The following is a 10,047-nucleotide window of genomic DNA, read 5'->3' on the forward strand; positions in this document are numbered from 1 at the left end:
GCTGTCTATCATTGTCAGTATAAGTAAAATTCGTGACTGGAAAAATTCTCGCTGAATAAATCATTAGCGACAGAGGAAATTGTGACAAGTTTTTTGTTGTCATCCATAATTTCGGTGACAATTCTAAAGACCAAATAGTTTTTTTGTCGCAAACATAATATTTATACAAACAATTTTACGATTCGTCACATGTGAATATGTTTTCTGACAAAAAAAATGTTGATGGAAAAACGTTTGTCACTAAATGCCCATTTTCTTGTAGTGAGTGGTGAAGTTACAACAAATTAAGAGAACAATAAAATTGGTACAACAGTCGAAGCTTGCTGGAAGACCAGCTAATAAGAGTCATGGTGAATAGATGCAACGCTTTAAACTGGGTTTGAGCATCTTGGCTATCAGAGGAAGATTCTCAATGATGAACTGATGGTAAAACCTTGCTCCTGAGTTGAGCCAATTCTTTATCTTAAGCTTGTAATATGAATATAGGTTAACTTTTTTCGACTTAGTGTTGGAAGTTTTCCAGATTTGGAAGTTGCAGTATTTTTGTTAGTTGAAATTGGTAAACTGAATATGACATTCAATACAAATTGAGTTTTAAAGTCATTATCAATTCGGTTTTGTTAAATTCAGTTTAGAAATCAATATTAATTTAATTGTGGTTCAGGTTCTATTTTTTGATTCAGTTGATTCAGCTGAATCAATATCAGATTTTTTTTAATAAAATATCATTAATAAAAACTATTGGGTCTATCGGTACTTGTCAATCAACTGTTGATGAAAATAGTTTTTTAAAAAATTCAACGTTTGCAAGACACAGTCGTTGTGAGAAAAACCACTTCTAGATTACTGCTGCTGGACACAGTCGTTTTTAGCGGTATAACTTTTTGTCCTGATAGTGGTTTAACTTCTATTTTCCACAAGTGATATTTGTATGGATATGTAGAGGTTATTACAATAAAAAATAGATAAATTAATAGCATTGGGATCCGAGGAAACTATGGAAAAAATTTTGATCTCGCAGAGTGAGACCAAAACTAAATTCGCAGTTGTAGGATCGTCCGATGATAAAGACATCATTAAACTATGGTATCTTTTCCGAATATTTCAAATACCATACTTCTTCCTTTCTCGATATAAACCTAAAATTTTAATTTGTCAACCGGAAATCAAAACTCGTGCTTGCGTAATAAAATCTCAAAACGAAGCCTCTCAGTATTAAAAACCTCTCGCAGACCTCTCAGTGTTAATACTCCCCTCTCACGGTGTGTAGCATCACAAACTTATGCTTGCTTGCTTCGTTCACTATCACAAGATATTATGTTTGCTTCGTTCACTTCACTGTAGTAATTTGACACTACAAGATACAAATATCTTCTTCACAAGATTATCAGCCACAGTGTAATCTACTTAATAAGCTTAAATTTACTTCTTGGTTTTTATTTGTATCTTAATTTAACCGTACTGAGTCTTTCCGCCAATGTGGCAATGAAGATGAGAAAAATAGATTTAATAAAAGGAAAAAAGTTACAAAACAGAGTTGCATGAAAAGGAAAAGAAAAAAACAATAGGTTGATGTAAGATTCCATCCCAAGCAAAGACAACATCAAATTTAAAAGAGAATTGTTTGTTGAAAGCATCCCCAAACTAGAAGATGAGCATTTGTAGAGCTGTCTAACAGGGAGGTCGTGTGTTTCTTTGATTTCTTTCATGCGATTTTCCCATATATGGTGGCAGCTGGAACGTAAGGCCATGTGATTTTTCCGGATTCTCGAATGCCTTTTGCTGACTACTTGGAGAGACAGTTTTTTTGATTAAATAGGCTCTAGTTTTGAATTCCTGGATATATAAGACGAGCAAAATATGGCTATCTTTCAAATAACCAAAAATTCAAATTCTCTCGTTTTAATACCTAGTTTAATTGGGGGTCATAACTTCTAATTGGGGACCATGCATTACGGGACAAAAAAGGTCACCAATCCTAATTTGGGTCACCCCTTAAAAAAATATTTTCTAAATGGCAAAACTGCCCTTATATGATTAGTATTAGGAATTAATTAGTTTGATTAGTGTGGTAAGTGTATTTAGATTAAAATCTGATTTTAGGAAAAAAAATTGTGGAAAATGTGTTTTATGTGTTGAGAAGAAGAGGAGGAGTTTTGAGAGGAAAACCTAGGGTTTTACAAATAAGTGATTCAAGGGGAGGGAATGAGATTGGTGAAGCTTCAAATAACAACAATGATTGTGTTGATGGTAAGATTGTCTCAACTAATGATATGAGTTGGATGTTTGATGAGGAGATGTTGATAGAGGAAGGCCACCATTGAAACATCCAGTGTTAGGGTCGTTATAGTTGGGTGTAGGATAAACTAACGAATCTGTGTAGTCGTCAGCCTTTTTGAGATTATTTTGACGACTTTCACCTGCAACTTTTACATGTTATGAAAAATCATTAGCGTTGTTTGATGAACATTGACGACTCTTTCAGCTAGGTCACGCAGAGTCGTTAGTATTTTTTCTTTTAATGTTGCCGACTCTAGTCTAGGGATTATATACTACTGACGACTTTATCGTTTTCTCCAACAGAAGGCAGTTTAAGTTCAACCCAGAGTCGTTACGCACTAATTTGGGGTCGTCAAACTACAGTCGTCATCTTCAACCTAATATGGCGACGACTCTATTCTAACAGGTTAACGATTTTGGGGTCGTCAAACTACAGTCGTCATCTTCAACCTAATATTTACACTAACATGTTAACGATTTTTCATAGAAAAAGCATGCAATGTAAGAGTCGTTAGGGTATTATTTCTTCAATACTAACGACTCTTACTCTGTAACCTCTATTTTTCAGTTACCAATCTCGATTACACAATCAAAAAACAACCAAAACATCGAATAGGAGGTGGGTTTAAGTTCACGTACCCTCTAATTGGAGGTGGAGAAGAGAAAGGGAGGAGAAGAAGATGAAGATGAAAAGAGAAACTTATTTTCTCTTTGATTTAATTAGGATATATAGATTAGGAACCTTAATTAGAATAGTTAATTAGTGAAACTGATTTTCAATTAATGAAGGATAAATAGTATATTCATATTGCGATATTTACACCCCTAAATTGTTTTGGGGGCAAACAAAATTTCATGGCCCCCGATTAAAAGTTATGGCCCCAACTAAACTAGGTTTTAATATCCTTCGTGGTTATTTCACCCAAACCTTATAATTGTTTTTTATATCCACTTGCTAAAATACCCTTATCCTCTTTTGTCACCCGACGAATACAACCTCTTCGTCTTCTTCCTTTTTATTTTCTTCTTTTGATTGAAACAACCTCCTCTTCTTATTCAGTTTGGTAAGGATGAGTTAACATGGGCAAGAAACACAGATCTGTTGATTGATGAAGAGGGATTTCAGCAACACAAAGAATGATAAGTCTCGAATTCGTCGCAATTTGGTGGAGTTTCAAGATCAGAAATGGAATCTAGGGTTGCTGATGAATAAATTAATGATTCTGGTGATGATAAGAATCTAAAAAAGGATGAGTAAGCTTTGGTTTTAGTTTAATTCGAGGTATGAGAAGATTTGGCATCTGAAATTGTTGAATTGACTGATTTTTTTCATTATTAGGTTTTGGGTACTCTGTTTTTGTTAACGTTTGGGGATTTTGCTTAGAAATGTCAATATATAACTTAATCTCATGAATGAACAAACACCCATGAACTATTTTTAGTTATTAAGTTATGTTTTGTGTTGAATTTTTAATGTTCATGAAGGAATTTTGATTTTGATGTACATTTTGATAGATGGTGTTGAAGGAAGTTGAATCTGGAGGAAGAAAAATAGTAGCGGTAGTGGTGATAGGAGTTTTGTGTTCAATGACTATCAACTGGCGGAGCTATTGGATGGGTTCATTCTGTTTCAAGTAACTGGGTTCATTTTGTTTCTGCAGTATATAATTTTTGCTAAAAGAATTGATAGCTTGACTTACGTTTGCAGGTATATTGTCCTGGTTCACTACAGAGATGTCAACCAGGTATGTTAGTAGGACTTGATGATAGTAATACACGAAACACATATCACTCCAATTTGTTCAGGCTTAAAATTAAGATCAAAGTCAGAAATTGAAAGACAGAAAGTGAAACACTTATCAGCGGTGGTGGGATTAAAGAGATTTTGTTGAACCTTGATGTCAGAGGCAACGTTGGCGGCAGACATGGAAACAGAATTCATATGATTTGGTTGTGAAGATAATAAGAACATAAATAATTTGAATAATCTAATGAAGTAGCTGGTTATTAATTTCTTTGTTTGTGTTTCTAATTGTCTTGTAGGTTCCCTTCCAGGTTCCATTTCCCGAATCATAAACAAAGGAAGAACCTTGTGATTCTCATTGTTGGAATCAACTACTTTTACTGCAGTATTACGATTTGGAAGCAGCTTCATATATATATATATATATAATTGTCATTTGTGTGTGTCTTATGCTGTTTCAATATTATGAAGTTGATAAAGCGTTCTTGTTGCCAGACCAATAGTTGATAAAGTATTATTTATTTCAAAACAAGATGCACCCGAGTGCATAATGTATATTCTGACAAAAAAATAGGTTTGGGCCGAAATGCATCCGAGTGCATAATGTATATTTTTTTTTCGAAATTTGTGTCGTCCTTTTTATTTTTCTTCTTTAATACTTGTTTTCGGTTGATGCTTTGATAGTGAATGTGATGGTAATGGTGTTGAATTTATTGTTCGAGATCATGAAATAATAATTTTGGTAGTGTACAATATATTGCGAGAATTACTAGGATGAATTTATTAAGTACATAAGATGCACCCGAGTGCATACTGTACAATTCTGACGGGAAATAGGTTTTGGCTGGTTGCATCCGAGTGCATAATGTATATTTTCTTGGTTTTTGTAGCAAAAATATTTTACATAGCTTGCACCTAGGTGCATATACATATTTTTATATGATTTAAATTTTGGCCAAGTTGCAATTAGTTGTATAATGCATATTTTTATAGGAAATAAATTTGGTCAAGTTGCACCTGAGTGCATAATGTTTCCTCGACCTAGTTTAAAATAATTTTTTTTTTTTGGAATTTCATATCAACAATGGATCTTGTTTCGTAGAGATTTTCGAGCCCTTTTTGAATGTATAAATTTTATTAACATCCGTCTTATATTTTTGAAGTTATGACCTTTCTCGCGATTAATTTTAAATTGGAGAGAGAAAATAAATATAAGAGATAAAACAATATAATAAAGAATAAAGTCTAAAATAAAGAACGCGCGATCGGGGATATTGAAACTAATTGAGGGATATAAATTACTTCCCCAACCAATAGTGTTTGCTAAGGGGTGTTTTATGGGGTAAAAATACTAAAATACCCTTCCCTCAAAATCAAAATCTAAAAACTTAAAATCAAAAAACGAAATTATATCCCCCATTTACATCTTCACTTCTTATTAATCTCTTTGAGGTTAGGGTTTTGAAACCCAAATATTCCACATTCCCTTTCAAATTCTAAAATTTCCCCACTCCCTTTCAAATTATCTTCTCCTTCTCCGCCGGCTCCTCACTTTGAAAAAGATTTCTTTCTTTTTTTACATTTAAAAGTGATGAAGACCACGCCGGAAGTGATGAAGACATGCCAGAAGTGACCAAGACCATGCCGGTAGTGATGAAGACAATGCCGGTAGTGATGAAGACCATGCCGGTAGTGATGAAGACAATGCCGGAGGTGATGAAGAGCATGCCGGTAGTGATGAAGACCATGTCAGAATTTTTTTTACATCACCGGAAGTGATGAAGACCATGCCGGAATTGATGAAGACCATGTCGGGAAACGGTGTCGGCATGCTTAGTAACTAACATTCAATGTCGTAACTAAATGCCGACATGCTCGATAGAAATCTATCAAGGGGGTAGTCAAGTGGAAAAAAATTTAAATTTCCTGGATATTTTACATCATGTGCCGGCAGAGAAATTTAAGCAACATACTATGCCTGTAGCAGTACTGGCATGCTCGAGAATTAATTAACTGTGTCGGAAGACTGGTTAAAACCAGAAAAAAATTCAAAACAGAATAGGTTTTGAATTTCAAAACCAAAAAAATTTCAGGTCGAACACAACCGGGAAGGGCTACGCCTCCCATGGACCCCTGCATAGCGTACCTGCATATTTTTTGGTTAAATACTATGCCGGCTTCAATTTCAAAATGGGGGATAAGCTCGGTGCCGGCATGGGCGTGGTATGAATACCATGCCGATATGGCTGCTTCCGTCATTGTATTCATACCACGTCCATGTCGACACCGAGCTTTTTCAGCTGCAAAAATGGTGGATTTAAAGAAAAAAATTCAAATTTTCAACCTGTTAGCAGCAATTCTCTCTTCACAATCATCCTCCATTTTCACCAAAAAAAGTTCCATTTCAAATACTTTTTCTCTCCTTCTACTCTCACCTCACTCACCCAAATACAAATAAATATACACACTAATCATTTAACAAATACTTAAGATTTTTTTTAATTATAATTAATCACTAAACCTGATTGGTGAGGGGTAGATTAGGTATTAGGTAAAATACATATATAAGGGTGACACTGGTTTGATATTTGGATCACGTTTTTGTCCTTTTCCTCTATTCCCAATCTCGCGTTTAAAATAAAGGGTATATATGACTAAATTATCTTGTGTCTTTTTCACCAAGACTCATTTTTACTTGTCCTCTACTCCTATACTTTATGGGTTCTGGTCATATGACCCATTTTCCGCTTGGAGAGAAGGCTCATGACAGAGATGGGAAAGTTGAGTTGATGGTATAAAAGCAAGATGAGTTCCCAAAGAGTTGAATTGAGAGTTGATTTTAATAATGTTGTCGACATTGCCGTCGCTGATCGATCATAGAAGTAGAATCGGAAGAGTTAATATGCGGAATCCAACTGAGAAAACTAGCTGTTGACGTTGTAACATACTACGCATTCTAGGATAAAGATTATTTGGTGCCAGAAATAAAGAAGAACATGTAGTCGTGTATTTGTAAAAACTTATATAGATATATGAAATATTTGGACAATATACGGTGGTTAGTTTTGAAAATCCGCGAAGCTAACTGTGGTTAATTCCACAGTTTAGTGATGTCACATCTGTTTGATCCAGTGGCTGTATAGCTATGAGTTCATTTTTGATCTCGCAGAGCGGGATCAATTTTTTTTCCGGAAACTATGTATTATTTTAGCGAAGTTATTAATTTATCGAGTTAAAATTTAGCCTGTACAAGCCTAATTGGGACCTAATTTTTTTAATTATTTTAGCGAAATATTTAATTTAACGAAGATTAATTTATGGAAGTTCTACCATCTAAAGACTTAAAGGCCAAGACAAATAAAGCTCCCATGTTGAACGGTGAGGAAACCCTCGCTTCCTATTGGTCGAAATAAGCCTTTTTTGAGTTTTATGAAACGAGCGTTTTGGTGAGGCACTTGGCAACGTATAGTTGGTTTTGAAAAGAATAGGAAAAAGATTAAAAAAGGAAACCAAATTCAATATTTAGGTGAAGACACTTGGCAACGTATGATTGGTTTAAAAATTACAAATTTAAGGAAAACATAACTTAACGTATTTGGAATTTTATGGAAGTCTGAAATCAATTTAGAAATCGAGTAACTACTATATTAGGACTCTTTTTTTTCCAAATTAATATATAAAGGGAAAAAAATCCACATACCCAGAATTTGAATACGGAAAAAAAAATACGGAAATGCTATTCACCTCCCTATTCTCCACCTTCCTACTCTGCTCCCTCCAATCTACACCACATATCTAGAATTTGAATCACATTCAGGTACAGGTGGGGTTCACCATTTCCCAGATGTGGGGTTTAGATTGGACGGAGCAGAGTAGGGAGGTGGAAAATAGGGAGCTGAATAGCACCACCGAAATAAATATTAGAACTTTTTTTTCCAAATTAATATGTAAAGGGGAAAAAATCCATATATTTTCTGCAAAAAGAAAATAGAAAAAAATAAATAAAATCTGCACATATTCTCTACCAATTTAATGTATATGCCCCACCACACCAAATCAAACTTGTATTACCACGAGGCGCACACCAAATCAAGAATGCGTTGCCATGGGGTGGGGCTAAGCCCTGCGCACACAAAGTTAAAAGAAAAAAATAAATAAAATCTACACATATTTTCCACCTATTTAATATATTTGCCCCGCCACACCAAATCAAAAATATATCGCCACGGGGAGGGATGAATCCCAATGCACACCAAATAAAAAATGCTTTGCCACGGGGCAACGAGAAGCCCCGCGTAATATTTGTAAGGTTGCGATAATATCGCAGACCATACCCGAAAATAAAGGACAGATTAGCTGTCATCCACTATGTATTTCCTTATAAATAGTCGTTCAAGTTGTAAAGAGGGGACAAATCTTTTTTGGGTAAGAAACAAGTAAATGGAGAGAGAAAGTTTAGAGAAGAGATCATTCTTGATTTCTTTATCTTTTCTTGTAAGAACATTCAAAGATTAATCAATAAAATTAAGAGTGTAAACCTAAAAATGAGTTGATTAATAATGAAATCATATGAGGGGTGTAGTGTAGGATTTCCTGCAACTGCATAATGGCGCTAGAAACAGGGACTGAAGATCGAAATTTGTAGATTGTTGTTGAGAATATTCAAATCAAGAAAGTGATTAAATAAATCAGTGAATCAGTTAGAAGAAAGATGAATAGAATTAATGAAGATGACAAAAGATTGGAGTGTAATATGATAACAAAAACGATGATTAACGAATTCCATGAAAACATCAAAGGAAGAATACATAAACGAAATTTTGAAGGAAGGAAAGTTATGGCGGTAGAAAAGACATCACCCTTGAAAGATTGGGAAAAGAAAAAAATTACATTCATGGCGGCAGAAATACCAAAAGAAAATTTGAACCACACATCTCCATTGGTTATCACAGTGCCTATTACGCGAAAAAAGAAGGAGACAACGACAAAATCCACAGGAGAATGGATATTGAACAGAACTTTAATCGATACAGGAATTTCAGTGGATATAATATTTTATTACGCATTCCGGGGAATGGGATTTAAAGATGAAGAAATGTCCAGTTCAACATATTTTGTTCACGGCTTTGGAAAGTCCACAACAAAACCTAAAGGAGAGATAGTGGTACGAATTCCACTTGGAGAAATCGAAACATATGTAACGTTGTGTGTGGTGGATATGGAATCACCATATAATATGTTATTAGGAAGACCCTGGATACATGCGATAAAAGCTGTGGTATCAACGTTGCATCAATGTATTAAATTCCCCACACCAAATGGAATAGGTGAAATCAGAGGAGATGTTGACAATGCGAAATTATGTCATCAGATTGAAGTAAAGCATTATGAAGTACAAGCAAAAAAGAAACAATTTCGCAGAAAGTTGGCAAAGGAAGCAAAGAAAGAAGAAGAATTTAGAGTATATATGATAAGGGCAAAAGAAGGCAAAGGAATACCCAGCGAAATTTCGGAAGAAGGAGAAGGACCTATGAAAATAATAAAAGAACCAACACCAATGGGAGAACCTAAACCCACTTACACTGCCGCAGAACCAACAAAAGAAATAAACGTTGGGATTATAGAAGAACCTCTAATATTGAGAATTGGAACCAAAATGGATATGGAAGAAGAAGAAAGAACTATTAACTTGTTGCGAGAATATAAAGATGTTTTCGCAGGAAACATGGATGAGATACCGAGAATAGATCCATCAATTGGATGCCACAAGTTGGAGATTAACAAAAATGTGAGACCATTTAAACAGAGAATAAGAAAAATTACAACAACTTACCATTCCCAAATAGAAGAAGAACTACAGAAAATGCTTGAGGCGGGAATCATAAGAGAAGCTAAATATCCAGAATGGATAGCGAATATGGTCATTGTCCCAAAGAAAAACAAAGGAATCAGGATTTGCATAGATTTCACTGATTTAAACAAATCTTGCCCCAAAGATAGTTTTCCGTTACCAGATATTCCTC

General features: G+C 34.7%; 1 long non-coding RNA gene across 2 annotated transcripts; it reads left to right on the forward strand.

The window, feature by feature from the left end:
• The first annotated feature begins 3,251 nt into the window (after positions 1 to 3,251).
• On the forward strand, positions 3,252 to 4,648 carry LOC113309342. Of its 2 annotated transcripts, XR_003340531.1 has the most exons (3): positions 3,252 to 3,562; positions 3,796 to 4,230; positions 4,324 to 4,648. It is a non-coding gene; the product is annotated as an uncharacterized LOC113309342 (long non-coding RNA). The 2 variants fall into 2 exon arrangements; XR_003340530.1 differs by having other exon boundaries at positions 3,796 to 4,648.
• The last annotated feature ends 5,399 nt before the right edge of the window (positions 4,649 to 10,047 follow it).

Source organism: Papaver somniferum, chromosome 9, assembly GCF_003573695.1.
Source record: "Papaver somniferum cultivar HN1 chromosome 9, ASM357369v1, whole genome shotgun sequence".
NCBI classification, from domain to species: Eukaryota; Viridiplantae; Streptophyta; class Magnoliopsida; order Ranunculales; family Papaveraceae; genus Papaver; species Papaver somniferum.